Source organism: Capricornis sumatraensis, chromosome 16 (assembly GCF_032405125.1).
Source record: "Capricornis sumatraensis isolate serow.1 chromosome 16, serow.2, whole genome shotgun sequence".
Classification (NCBI taxonomy): Eukaryota; Metazoa; Chordata; class Mammalia; order Artiodactyla; family Bovidae; genus Capricornis; species Capricornis sumatraensis.
Window position 1 is genome coordinate 59,321,067 of NC_091084.1, and position 15,389 is coordinate 59,336,455.

Genomic DNA, 15,389 nt, shown 5'->3' on the forward strand with positions numbered 1-15,389 from the left:
GTTTTTTTCTATGTCTGTGAACCTGTTTCTATTCTGGATAATCAGCAACAAACAATACAATAACGGAAATAAAAAATATATTAGAGGGAACCAATAGCAGAATCAGTGAGGGTGAAGAACAGATAAGTGAACTGGAAGACAGAAAGGTGGAAATAACTAAAGCAGATTAGAATAAAGAAAAAAGAATGAAAAGAAATGAAGACAGTCTTACAGACTCTAGGGCAACATTAAGTGGACCAACATTCGAAATACAGGGGTCCCAGAGAAGAAAAGAACAAGAAAGGGTATGAGAACCTATCTGAAGAAATTATAGTAGAAAACTTCCCTAACATGGGAAAGGAAATAGCCATCCAAGTCTAGGAAGCCCAGAGAGTCCCAAGCAGGATATACCCATAGAAAAATATGCTAAGACACATAATAATCAAACTAACAAAAATTAAACACAAAGATTAAAGGCAGCAAGGGCAAAGCAAAAAATAACATACAAGGGAACCCCCATAAGGCTAACAGCTGATCTTTCAGCAGAAACTGCAGGCCAGAAGGGAATGGCAGGATATACTATAAAGTGATGAAAGGAAGAAACTTATAACCAAGATTACTCTACCCAGCAAGGATCTCATTCAGGTTTGATGAAGAAATCAAAAGCTTTACAGATAAAGCAAAAATTAAGAGAATTCAGCATCACCAATCCAGCATTAACAACAAATGCAAAAGAAACTTCTCTAGATAGGAAACACAAGAGAAAGAAAAGTCTTATAAAAACAAACCCAAAACAATAAAGGTTTTGGTAACAGGATCACGTGTGTGCACTCAGTTGCTTCAGTTGTATCAGACTCTTTGGAGCCTAATGAACTGTAGCCCATCAGGCTACTCTGTCCATGGAATTCTCGAGGCAAGAATACTGGAATGAGCTGCCATGCCCTCCTCCAGGGGCTCTTCCTGACCCAGGGACTGAACCTGCGTCTCTTGCATTTCCTGTATTGCAGGCTGATTCTTTACCCACTGAGCCATCCTTAACAATAGTTACCTTAAGTATAAATGGGTTAAATGCTCCAAAAAACATAGACTAGCTGAGTGTATAAAATAAGACCCTTAAATATGCTGTCTATAAGAGACTCACTTCAGACTTAGGGACACATACAAACTGAAAGTGAAAGGCTGGAACAAGATATTCCATGCAAATAGAAATCAAAAGAAAGCAGGAGTAGCAATACTTGTATCAGATAAAATAGACTTTAAAATAAACAATCATTACAAGAGACAAGGAAGAACACTACGTAATGATCAAGGCCTCAATCCAAGAAGATATAACGATTATAAATATGTATCATTTTTTGTATTCAACATTCAAGTGATAGTATATATTATTTGTCTTCCTCTGACTTACTTCACTTAGTATATAATTGCAAGGTCCATCCATGTTGCTGCAAATGGCATTACTTCATTCTTTTTCTTTTTTTTTTGAGGATTGCCAACTCTGTTTATTTATTTTTTTCTTTATAATACTGTATTGATTTTGCCATACATTGACATGAATCCACCACGGGTGTACATGCGATCCCAAACATGAACCCGCCTCCCACCTCCTTCCCCACAACATCCCTCTGGGTCATCCCCGTGCACCAGCCCCAAGCATGCTATATCCTGCATCAGACATAGACTGGTGATTCGATTCTTTCATGATAGTATACATGTTTCAATGCCATTCTCCCAAATCATCCCACCCTCTCCCTCTGAGTCCAAAAGTCCGCTATACACATCTGTGTCTTTTTTGCTGTCTTGCATACAGGGTCATCATTGCCATCTTTCTAAATTCCATATATATGTATTAGTATACTGTATTGGTGTTTTTCTTTCTGGCTTACTTCACTCTGTATAATTGGCTCCAGTTTCATCCATCTCATCAGAACTGATTCAAATGTATTCTTTTTACTCTTATTCTGAGTAACCTCTTGCCACTACTTTCTCAATCACCTGAGTCCCAAATAACTAGATTTTTACCTTTTCCTTGCATTTCCCAACCTTCACCAATCTTTCCTTAGTTAAAACATAATTCTGATCATGCCATTTTCCTGATTAAAAATGTTTAGTAATTTTTAAACAGAAACATACTATACAAAGATTTTTAGTAGGATAATTCTTGTCCCTTGCTCTAATACTTAGAGACAAATGGTTTTGTTTGAACTTAAGTGTGAACTCCCACAATACTAGATATGATTAAATATTTAAGCAAATAGGGATTTCTCACTTTTTTTTAGTGTACAAAATAATGACTTGATTACATAAATAACGATAAACTTGATCAGCTTCAGTGAACTTATGCTGCGTTTAATTTTTTTTTTCTCCTTTGCCTATTTCATTCTGGTAAACGTCATGGTGCCTGACACAAAGTAATTCTGCATGAAGTGTGCTGTTAAGGGAAGAAACTATAATGTGTATTTTACAATATAACAATAACTTAAATTACACTGAAAGTTGAATAAAATATGTGCTATGTAAATATTTCAACAAAACAGTTCAAACTTTCAACCAAGTTAAAAAATACAGTTATAACAATCAGCAAGAGTACATGCATTATTCTTATTACATTAGTTGACAATAGACTCCTGTGGCTAGGTTGACAATCACCCTCTAGGAAATACAATTTAAAAACAGGAAGAAAAATATGATCCCTATTCTACTAAGGAATTTTACTTTTCTGAGAACTAGATAAATGAGATCCAGATCTTAAAATAATTTTCCACTCCCTTTAACATGACATTTGTCAAATTTTCCATTACCAGATATTTTTATACTAATGCTGCAGTGTAAAGACAGTTACTTTTCTCCACTGTGCTGCTACCACCAATTTGGTGGCTATTAATAGCTGGAAGATTAACTTCTTTTCCCATGAGAGGCAGTAGGGGTATATAGAGGATAGAAAACTATATTGAGGATGGAGAACTGAATTGGAAGTCAGGAGACTTGGATTCTATTTCTGGTTTTACCAACAACACACTGAGTGACCTTGGGCAATTCACTTGAGCAGTATCAGTATTAATGCCCCCTAGAAAAACAGGGATATTACCTTTCTATGTACAGGGATTTTTTAGGATTAGATAACATCTATAAAATACTTAAGGTTCAAGGAAAGGCCCTAGAATTATAGGCTTCAACTGTTAGCATTATGATATTCACAGGTAAGCTGTAATTTGCTTTTCAGTATTCTATCAGGTGGTTCAGTGGTAAAGAATCTGCTTGTCAATGCAGGGATGCAGGTTCAATTCCTGTGTTGAGAAGATCCCCTGGAGAAGGAAATGGCAACCCACTCCAGTATTCTTGTAAGAAAAATCCCATGGATTAAGGAGCCTGGCGTGCTACAGTACATGGGGTTGCAAAGAACTGGACACAACTGAGCACATTCCATGAATACCCAATGCACAATTATCACCAAAAGAATACATTTCAAACAATGTTTTGCTTTCAGTTTATGGAATACCCAGTTTATAAAATACCCAGTTTGTCAAGGCTGATGATAGACTGTAAGAGAAACCAAAGGTATTATTAAAGCAGAACATCTAAGTATTATTTGAACATGCAGGCTTCATAACAACATTGTAAAATTCAGAGCACACTGGGCCATGAAATCTCAAGGGATAAGGATTATCCAGAGTAACTATTTTTCTTGCCCAGATCTATGGAGAGATAACCGCTGGAGTGGCAGTGAGCAAATTCCCATGATAGTGGACCACATTTGCTCTACTGCTTATAAAGAGTATGAGAAGGGGGCACTATCATAATACACCAAAGAAATATTGACCTGTTCTTTGGGATAATCTAAACATACATCCAGTATCAAATGTTGATATGATCAAACATTATCTTTAGCCATAATTCTGCTCTCTTGTTAGGATATATTAATAACCTGAAGTAGAAACATGAAGATGTGGCTGATAATGGATTCACATACCACTGTTTTATTGAACCTGAAAGAAGAGATGCTACAGACACACAGCATTTACAAAATACAAGTCCAGGAGGTTCTTTTCTTTTATCCTCTCAATTATTAAGTACAGATAAAATAATAAGAGAGCAGAAATCTAATAGATAAGTAGTCCTGAATTGACTACTTAGACTGACTAGTTACTAAAAAATGTTCAGAAGTTAATCAGATCAAAGTAAGATTTAAAGACAAATAAAAATTCAGCAGTCAATTCACTGAAACTATAAGCATATGACGACTCCTTTTACTCATACTCATTATGACTCCATTACTCATAATTGTATAAATACAATTTATACATTACTATATATATAAATTATATATAATATAAACTATATATAAATATATATGTTACACATATATAATAAATAGTCATTCCCCTTTAGTTAGGTAAAGGAATACTTGAAGTGGGTATAGCAAACTAGAGAGTGCTGGGCTAGGGGCTGTAACAACTACTGGATATGCTAGGTGTATAAGAGAGATCTGCTGTACTTTTCCATTACAAGATGTGCAGTAACTTTCCAGAAGAGGAGGCTTAGGCATCTGTAGCTACCACAGATTCAGCCTGGGAAAATACTATCTAAGAAGATTCTGTAATTCTTGGGCTTAGAGTGGAAATGAAAAAGAAAAAACCTGGAGGAAAATTATAATTCCTTTAAAAAGGGTCCCTAAAACAAGAAAAGAAATCATGTAGTTATGGATTTTCAGAACAAGAGGTTCTAACAGGCAATGTTAGGTAATGAAATACCTCAGTAATGGAGGTGCCACACAAGAGGTGATGGGACATTAAAAATGTATTTTTATAAGGTAGGCTCATAAAACTGGGATGGAAAAGACTGGCAGTTGCTTGGGAGGATAGCAAGTCTTCGCTCTAGGGTCTCTCCATCTAAGGAACCAGCCTACTATATCATATACCAAGCACAGAAGATAGTAGGTACCCTACAGTCTGAAAAAATTTGTTACTTGTAGACCATGTCTTGGAACTTAATTCTCCAACAAAAAGTGTAGGTATACTGCATTTCTATTGCCCCGAAATGGTTATGATCCACGGTTATGTGAATATGACTTCATGTCCAAATAACAACAAAAACCATAACGTTGAGACTGTTAAAAGAAGTTGCTACAATTATTTTCAGTACAGTTTCAATGTTTATTTGATTAATGAAAGAAAAAAAAGTTGTAGTCAGCTATGGAACAAGAAATGTACTCAGATTTTTCTCCTACGTGTCTAAAATACTGGTAGCTGGGCTTATACAGACTGTAAATGGGAAATCAAATAGTTCTTTCTAGATAATAAACTATAGCAATAAAAGAAGACCTAAGTATTGACATTTTCACGTTCCCCTCAACTAATTTTTTAACTAATTTTTTAGACATTGCCATAAATCAAGGTTAATTAGCTGAAAGACCTATGTACACAGAATACATCAAGTCACCAGATATTTGAGAATAGATAATAAAGGAAACAGAAGTATTTTAGGAAACTATGATTAACGTCTTCAGAGAAATGAGAAATTATTACAATTATGAAACAAAATCAAAGCGCTATGGAAAGAAACACGGAATTATAAGATAGAATTCTTAGAAATTTAAAACGAGAGGAAAAAACTAAAAATAAAGGTTATAAGATAAAGCTGAAGACATCTCCTAGAAAGACTAGCAAACAAACAAAAAGAGGTAAATACTAGAAAACTGATAACAGAATTAGAAGATTAATCCAGGAGATCCAAAATCAGATTAATAACAATGCTCCAAAGACAGAAAAGAAAGAAGGGAAAAAAATATTACAGAGGTTTATCTATGTAAGCATGTGTATGTACTTTAAAATAGGTGAAAATTTCCCAGAGTGAAAAGATAAGGTTTCCAGAGAAAAAGGCCCACAAACTGTTTAGTATAATGACTTAAACAACACCAAGGTATAGCATTATGACATTTCAGAGCACCTAGGAACCCAAAATTTTCCTGGGAGAAAAAGTCTCACACAAAGTATGAAAAATAAAAATGCCACGACAGTTAATAGCAACATTGGAATCTAGAAATCAATGGAGAAACATCTTCACAGTTCTTGGAAAAATTATTTCCAACCTAGAATTCTATATCGAGTGAAACAATCAGAAAATAAAAATATTGCTATACATCCATGATCTAGAAAAATTTTACTTCCTATACATCCATTCTCCAAATCTATTGGAGGATGTGCTTCTGTAGAATAAAGGAGAACAACAAGAAAGAAAACGGGAGAAACAAATACTACATACAGAAACAGCAAAGCAGTATAAGAAAGAGTTTATGCAGCTCTTGGCTCAACAAGGAATGATATTTACTTGGTAACACTCAAAATTTATTTTTTAAAAGGTGAAAAACTGTTCTGGCAGAAAGGAGGAGGAAATGTATACATACTGTAAAGGAGTTAAATCCTTATCTTCTAAAATAAAAAACAAATATTTTAAATTGGAAATTATAAGCAAGAATTAGCAGCATAAATCTGAAATTTAGAAATTAGGATGAAAAACCAAAAGAAACAGTTAAAAGATGAAAAAGAATTGGGAGTGAGCAGTAATACTTCCACAATATTATAGTACTTGTTGGCTTACATAGGTATTACTATAAACAGGTATTACGTCATGCAGAGGCTTTTAATGAAAAGAAAAAGTCAGACTTTGGGGCTGTAAAAGGAAAGAACAGACCAAAATTGTCTCTTGCTTATTTTGGGATAGCTTTACTCAAAATCTGTGGACAGAGTAGGGTCAAACTAGACAAAGCTATGAAACTTTACATTCAAAAGTCTAATTAACTGAAACATGCAAGGAAATAACATGAAATGAATTGGCAATCAAATAGAAGGGCAAGATAAAAATTTTTAGGTGGGGAAGATCTTTTCTTTATTTAGCCCCATTCTCCCTTGGCTGACTATCTCACTCTCCCACTCATGTTTTCCCTAGCATTTAACAAAAAGAAAGGCAGGACAGTTACCTTCCTAGGAGAATTTAAAGAGGGCCAATAAATAAAGAATATATAATATATAACTGAATCATTCTGGTGTATGGTAGAAAACAACAACAAAAAGAAATTAACACAGCATTGTAAATCAACTGCTACTGTTGCTGCTAAGTCGCTTCAGTTGTGTCCGACTCTGTGCGACCCCACAGACAGACAGCCCATCAGGCTCCCCCGTCCCTGGGATTCTCCGGGCAAGAACACTGGAGTGGCTTGCCATTGCCTTCTCCAATGCATGAAAGTGAAAAGTGAAAGTGAAGTCTCAGTCGTGTCCACCTCTTTGCGACCTCATGGACTGCAGCCTACCAGGCTCCTCCATCCATGTGATTTTCCAGGCAAGAGTACTGGAATGGGGTACCATAGCCTTCTGTAAATCAACTATAATTCAATAAAATAATGTCAGGGAGAAAAGTAAAGGAGGCCAATAAAAATGTGACTCAATCAGCAAAAATAAATCATTCAATATGATGAGAATGAGCAAAACACATTTAAAGTCATGAGTCCCATGATGAAGGAAAATTCCTTTTCTTCGGGGAACAGGTAATCCATTCATGAAATTTGAATGTTCGCATGAGTAATTCTAATATAAAGTTTATAGCAAACTATAAATAGTAGAAATAAAAATAAAGTTTTATTTCTTAGAGAAATAAAAGACATATTTTGTATAAGGATATGGATTTAATCATTTTGCTTTATATATTTTAAGTATCCTAAAGATCTCTGCATGTGTGCTAAGTCGCTTCAGTCGTGTCTGACTCTTTGTCACCCCATGGACTGTAGCCTGCCAGGCTCCTCTGTTCACGGTATTCTCCAGGTTAGAGTACTGGAGTGGGTTGTCATATCCTTCTCCAAAAGATCTCTTGTTATAGTTATGTTTCTTATACCTTTTCTTTATCTTTACATTTAGATTCCATACAAAGGTAAGATGTACTTAATTTTTTTACAGGTTTGTTGAGAAATATTCAGATGATTAAACAGAGAGGACAGTACTTTAAGAATCAAAAAATTTTCTATTACTGTTTTCAGATTAACTAGAATACATCTAGGTCTAATAACAATTTGGGAATGTCCTGGAGAGAAACTGTTCATTGAAAAATAACTTTGGTATTGCTTTATCTATAAAGGTCTAACATAGTTTTCATGAAATCCAAATGGTCTTCTAAAGTTTATTACACCTAACACAGTTGAAGGCACATATTAATAAAGTAACAAGATAATGAACCCGATTTTTGTTTTTATGGTAATGAAGCTTTTCTTAAAAATGATAATTTAGCAAAAGTGCAGAAACAATGCTAGAGATTTATTCAACAGCTCCTAGTTTAGGGAAAAGGGTAGGTGATGAAAGTTACATGATTAAATAATATAACTTCCAAAATGATTATGAAATACAATTTAACCAGGCTTTTATAAGTGATCAGAGATAGATCAGAGCTAATGAAAGATACAGAAGAGCCTTTCTTCTACACCCTAGGGCAAGTTTTGCTTAATGAATCCAATCCTAGTCTTTGTAATACTTATCCATTAATAGTTTAGGAAACATCTTAAAATATTTATATAATGCTTTAAGGCATCTTATATACAACTGAAAATGTGCATTTCAGAATAAAGTGGTTTAGTGTTCTATTTATCTGTTCCTACATTATGGCTAGAGATTCCCGCTTCAAAAAGTTTGTTTACTGTAAGTCTATAAAGAGACTTAAAAAGGAAGTAAAAAACATTTTGTTGAGATTGCCAAGTTTTAGAAGCCTTCCTAAAGTCTTTTAAGTATTAAAATGACTTTTAAAATTAACTGCAAGTGCAAAAGTTGTAGATGAGATGATGAAAAAAACTAATTTTCATCAGTAATAGTCTGAATTCTAACACAATATTACCTAGACTACAACACAAGTAAATTAACATTTGTGTTGTTTGTATAGCATTTTATAGATTAAAATATGCTATTAATATAATCTACAGCTTACTATCAAAACAAAAACCATGAAAACAGTTATGAAGTTAGAATGAATCTGCCTTCCCACTAAATTATATTTGCCAAGTGGTTAGAAGAAATTATGAATAAATATTTGATAACTGGTTAAGTGGTTAACGAAGAACTAAAACCAATTTAGATATTAATCTGTCATTTGCTATTATTCCCCCAAACTTTTTAAATTTTAAAGAATACGATGAACTGATGACAGTGCAATAAAAGCAGTAAATTTAGATATTTCGACTTTGTCAGTGAAATACAACTGAGTTTCATAAAGAAGTATAACAAAAAGACATTTGAGAAATTGCTTTACTTTAAGAGAAACATGGCTTCCCAGGAGGTGCTAGTGGTAAAGAACCGACCTGCCAATGCAGGAGACGTAAGAACTTGGGTTTGATCCCTGGGTCAGGAAGACCCCCTAGAGAAGGAAATGGCAACCTAATCCAGTGCTCTTGCCTGGAGAATCCCATGGACAGAGGAACCTGGAAGGCTACAGTCCATGGGGTTGCAAAGAGTTGGACATGACTGAAGCAACTCAGCACACATGCACAAGAGAAACATCTAAAAATGCATTAATTGGCTGTATTGTTCTTTAAGCTATTTAAGTCTACCTGTGAGCACAATCTAGTTTGCTTCATTACTTCAATCTTTCAAATATTTCATTTCTTCAAGAAGTCTATCCCACAGATTTGGCTTAGGGCTCTAAAATGTTTCCAGTAGAAAGCAAGAGAAAACAGTTGTTTCATGTCTGTCTTTCTGAAAACAGTTTTAAGAAATATCAGTACATTTTTATTTTTAAAAGAATTTTTAGTATATTTATTTTTTACTTATAAACAAATTTCCTTATTAGGCCTTAGGATTAAATACTACATTTTTTAGTATATGCCATTTCTTATATGCTCCCACTAACTGACAAGCCAGTTCATTTCAGTTCAGTTCAATCACTCAGTTGTGTCTGGCTCTTTGCAAACCCATGGACTGCAGCATGCCAGGCTTCCCTGTCCATCACCAGGTAAAGGAGCTTGCTCAAACACATGTCCATCAAGTCGGTGATGCCATCCAACAATCTCATGTTCTGTGGTCCCTTATCCTACAGCCTTCAATCTTTCCCAGCATCAGGGGATGCTTTTTCAATGAGTTAGTTCTTCGTATCATGTGGCCAAAAAATTGGAGCTTCAGTTTCAGTATCAGTCCTTCAGATGAATATTCAGGACTGATTTCCTTTAGGATTGACTGGTTTGATCACCTTGCAGTTCAAGGGACTCTCAAGAGTCTTCTCCAACACTACAGTTTATAAGCATTAATTCTTTGGCACTCAGCTTTCTTTATAGTCCAACTCTCACATCCATACATGACTACTGGAAAAACCATAGCTTTGACTAGATGGACCTTTGCTGGCAAAGTAATGTCTCTGTTTTTTAATACGCTGTCTAGGTTGGCCATAACTTTTCTTCCAAGGAGTGTGTCTTTTCATTTCATGGCTGCAGTCACCATCTGCAGTAACTTTGGAACCCCCAAAAATAAAGTCTGTCTACTGTTTGCACTGTTTCCCCATCTATTTGCATGAAGTGATGGAACCAGATGCCATGATCTTAGTTTTCTGAGTGTTGAGTTTTAAGCCAACTTTTTCACTCTCTTCTTTCACTTTCATGAACAGGCTCTTTAGTTCTTCACTTTTTCCCATAAGGGTGGTGTCATCTGCGTATTGGAGGTTACTAATATTTCTCCAGGGAGTCTTGATTCCAGCTTGAGCTTCATCCAGCCTGGCATTTCACAAGATATATTCTGCATATAAGTTAAATAAGTAGAGTGATAATATACAGCCTTGACATACTCATTTCCCAATTTGGACCCAGTCTGTTGTTCCATGTCCATTTCTACCTGTTGCTTCTTGACTTGCATACAGCTTTCTCAGGAGGCAGGTAAGGTGGTCTGGAGAAGGAAATGGCAACCCACCCCAGTACTCTTGCCTGGAAATTCCATGGATGGAGGAGCCTGGTAGGCTACAGTCCACGGGGTTGCAAAGAGTCAGACACGACTGAGCGACTTCACTTTCTTTCTTTCTATAGTTCCTTTTGGAGATGGAGATAGCAACCCACTCTGGTGTTCTTGCCTGGAAAATTCCATAGATGGAGCAGCTTGGTGAGTCGGACAAGACTGAGCAACTAACATGCACACAGGTAAGGTGGTCTGGTATTCCCATCTCTTTAAGAATTTCCCACAGTTTGTTGTTATCCACATAGTCAAAGGCTTTGGCATAGTCAATAAGCAGAAGTAGACATTTTTCTGGAACTCTTGCTTTTTTGATGATGCAATGGATGTTGGCAATTTGATCTCTGGTTCTGCTGCCTTTTCTAAGTCCAGCTTGAACATCTGAAATTTCATGGTTCACGTCCTGTTGAAGCCTGGCTTGGAGAATTTTGAGCAGTACTTTGCTAGCGTGTGAGATGAATGCCATTGTGTGGTAGTTTGAACATTCTTTGGCATTGCCCAAAGAATTGGGATTGGAAAGAAAACTGACCTTTTCTGGTCCTGTGGCCACTGCTGAGTTTTCCAAATTTGCTGGCATACTGAGTGCAGCACTTTCACAGCATCATCTTTCAGGATTTGAATTAGTTCAACTGGAATTCCATCAACTCCACTAGCTTTGTTTGTAGTGATGCTTCTTAAGGCCCACTTGAGTTTGCATTCCAGGATGTTTGGCTCTAGGTGAGTGATCACACCATTGTGGTTATATGGGTCATGAAGGTCTTTTTTATATAGTTTTTCTGTGTATTCTTGCCACCTCTTCTTAGTATCTTCTGCTTCTGTTAGGTCCATACCATTCTGTCGTTTATTGTGCTCATCTTTGCATGAAATGTTCCCTTGATATCCCTAACATTCTTGAAGAGATCTCTAGTCTTTCCCATTCTTTTGTTTTTCTCTATTTCTTTGCACTGATCACTGAGGAAGGCTTTTTTTTTTTTTTTTTTAAATCTCTCCTTGCTATTCTTTGGAACTCTGCATTCAAATGGGTATATCTTTCCTTTTCTCCTTTGATTTTCGCTTCTCTTCTTTTCACTGCTATTTGTAAGGCCTTCTCAGACAACCATTTTGCCTTTTTGCATTTATTTTTCTTGGAGATGGTCTTGATCGTTGACTCCTGTAAAATGTCACAAACCTCCGTCCATAGTTCTTTAGGCACTCTATCAGATCTCATCCCTTGAATCTATTTCTCACTTCCACTATATAATCATAAGGGATTTGATTTAGGTCATACCTGAATGGTCTAGTGGTTTTCCCCACTTTCTTCAATTTAAGTCTGAATTTGGCAATAAGGAATTCATGATCTGAGTCACAGTCAGCTCCTGGTCTTATTTTTGCTGACTGTAGAGAGATTCTCCATCTTTGGCTGCAAAGAAAATAATCAATCTGATTTCAGTATTGACCATCTGGTGATGTTCATGCATACAGTCTTCTCTTGTGTTGTTGGAAGAGGGTGTTTGCTATGAGCCGTGCATTCTCTTGGCAAAACTCTATTAGCCTTTGCCCTGCTTCAGTTTGTACTCCAAGGCCAAGTTTGCCTGTTATTCCAGGTATCTCTTGATTTGCTACTTTTGCATTCCATTCCCCTGTAATGAAAAAGACATCTTTTTTGGGTGTTAGTTCTAGAAGGTCTTATAGATCTTCAGAGAATCGTTCAACTTTAGCTTCTTCAGCATTACTGGTTGGGGCACAGACTTGGCTTACTGTGATACTGAATGGTTTGCCTTGGAAATGAACAGAGTTCACACTGTCATTATTAAGATTGCATCCAAGTACTGCATTTCGGACTCTTGTTGACTATGATGGCTACTCCATTTCTTCTAAGGGATTCTTGCCCACAGTTAGTAGATATAATGGTCATCTGAGTTAAATTCACCCATTCCAGTCCATTTTAGTTCGCTAACTTCTAAAATGTTAATGTTCACTCTTGCCATCTCCTGTTTGACCACTTCCCATTTGCGTTAATTCATGGACCTAACATTCTAGGTTCCTATGCAATACTGCTCTTTACAGCATTGGATTTTACTTCCATCACCAGCCACATCTACAACTGGGCACAGCTTTTGCTTTGGCTCCATCTCTTCATACCTTATATAATATCCTAGTGCTTTAGTAGATCAGGGAATTAAAAATAAAGTGGTGGTTCTTTATCTCTTAGAGTGATAATACCTCAATGTAGATGAAATCAAGAAACAGCAGTAAGCAAACTGTTTAGAAACAATAGGTGCATACTAATAATGTAATAAAAATATAATGGGAATGTAAGAGTGTGTGTAGGCAAAGGGGACAGGACTCATTAATAGGAAGGTTTGAATAAGAAGGCAGTGTCTGAAATAGACTCTCAATGAGGATAAGGATTTTGATTAACTAGGATGTGGAATGGAGAAGAAGTAGCACTCAAGATTGAGGGAAAAGCCTGCAAACTGTAGAGGCGAGAAAATGAAAGCATGCTTAAGAGAAGGTTGGGCACCAAGTGCCATAGGAAAGTGAGTCCTTAGTCTGACATGGGACTGGGCAAGCTTTTAAAGGTTCTTCTAAGTAAGGGATCTGTACTTTGTGCAGATGATCATTTTAGTGTGAAGAGTAGACTGTAAAGGGGGATAGATAAGAAATAGCAACTAGTCTAGATATCACTATAATTATTTCTTACATCAAATTTTCTCAAAATGTTTTTAAAACAAATTGAATTAAACATCATTTTATTCTCTGTTTATATAAATCTCTAAAACTCAAGTACTAACTGGCAATTTCATGTGGTTTCTTAGGTTGGAGGGGTCTATATTTATTTTTCAGCTTTTTGAAATATTCTACAGATGGTTTCTCTAAATAAAGAGACTAGATAATTTATCACTAACAAGTTGAAAATTCCACTCTTAAAAAATGGGCAGACCTTCTGGGGTCATCTTTTGATGTGTCATATCATGCGTCCTGAATGATTTTACTCAAAGGAACTCATTTATCAAAAGCTTAAGACTGCAAATGTTAAAAGATTTACAGAGCTGTACGTTAGTGTAAAAAGCAGAATGCAGTGTTTAGCTAACATGAGTCACAGGCTGCAAAGTAGGGTTCATGACAGGGAGACACTGATGAATGGGATTAGATCTAATTGAGGTTTGGTACAAAATGATGGCAAGGATTTTTTCTTTTGCTAGCACTCATGTTAATATGTATGTGAGCAAGTATTTTGGGAAACGATGCTAAATTAAAATTAGTTGACAAAGTTCTAAAGTGAAATCAAGTATTAATATATGCATTTCAATAAACATTTCTGGGCTACAAGTGATTGATACAATTACTGTTCTAATCATAAATCTGGATTCTTTTTAACAGCCTTGTGACTCATGGAATTCATAGTTGCAAACGTACAAGTGAATGAATTACAACTATTTAAAAGATCTATAACCTTAAAGTACTAATGAATTAACGAAACTAATAACCACTTTATAATGAATTCATAAGACATTATTGTGGCTATTGTAGTATTAATGCCTATGCAGATAATGTCTGTTATTTACAAATATCACAAAGAAAGAATACATCTTAAGAACTGTCATAGTCCTTTAAATTAATCCAGCACTATAAGCAATAAATCAACCACAACCTTTTGAAACTTGTCTCTATGGGAAACAGCAGATACCATGTTTTCCTTTCAGTCTCATTTTCCTAGTATTCATACTTTTTTAAGATGGGAAAAAGAAAAAGACAATACAGAGAATCTTTTAATTTGCAGCAGTATTTGCAGTTATGATGAGTAACTGAACACTACTTTGTGGACAAGGAGACTAAGAGCCAAATGAAATATATTTAGGCTTCAAAAATAACTTCCATTGTCTCTTGGTATTGATTAAATTTTGTGGCCAAATGTGAAGATATAGGAAAGATTTAGCTTATAAACGTTTTGATATTTCATATTTTTATGAGGAATTAGTATAGATAGAGATCTTTTTAAAAAAATAAAATTTTTTTTGTATTCAACTAATTATAGGGGAAACAAACTTACATAAGAACCCTATGTAACCCCAGAATATCTGTACAAGAAACTGGTTCTACTAGTATCTTTTGTGTACTCTAAGATAAAACCACTGACATGGGGTGCAAAATTTAAGAAAAAGAAAGGTTAGAGACAGAAATATTACTAAATGTGAGTTTCCAGATGGATAATGAGGAAATCTTGACTTTTCATTTAATGTCAGAAATTTTATCAGTTCCATAAATAAACTCTGCAGCCAGCATCTCCACACTGCGTGGCACTCAGTGAGTGCATTTTGTTTTCCAGACCCCAAAATAGGTGTATGCTTCATTCCAAGTCAACAGACATGTAATTTGGAGTCAAAGATTTAAGTCAAGTAAACATCAATCCCAAAATTAAGTACTGACCTTGGTAAAGTATTAAAATTAACAAAATTCAAAAAGTTA

General features: G+C 35.4%; 1 protein-coding gene across 1 annotated transcript in view; it reads right to left on the reverse strand.

Moving 5' to 3' along the window:
* Positions 1 to 15,389, reverse strand: part of KIF18A (kinesin family member 18A) — a 69,939-nt gene that overhangs the window by 9,681 nt on the left and 44,869 nt on the right. The window lies entirely within an intron of this gene.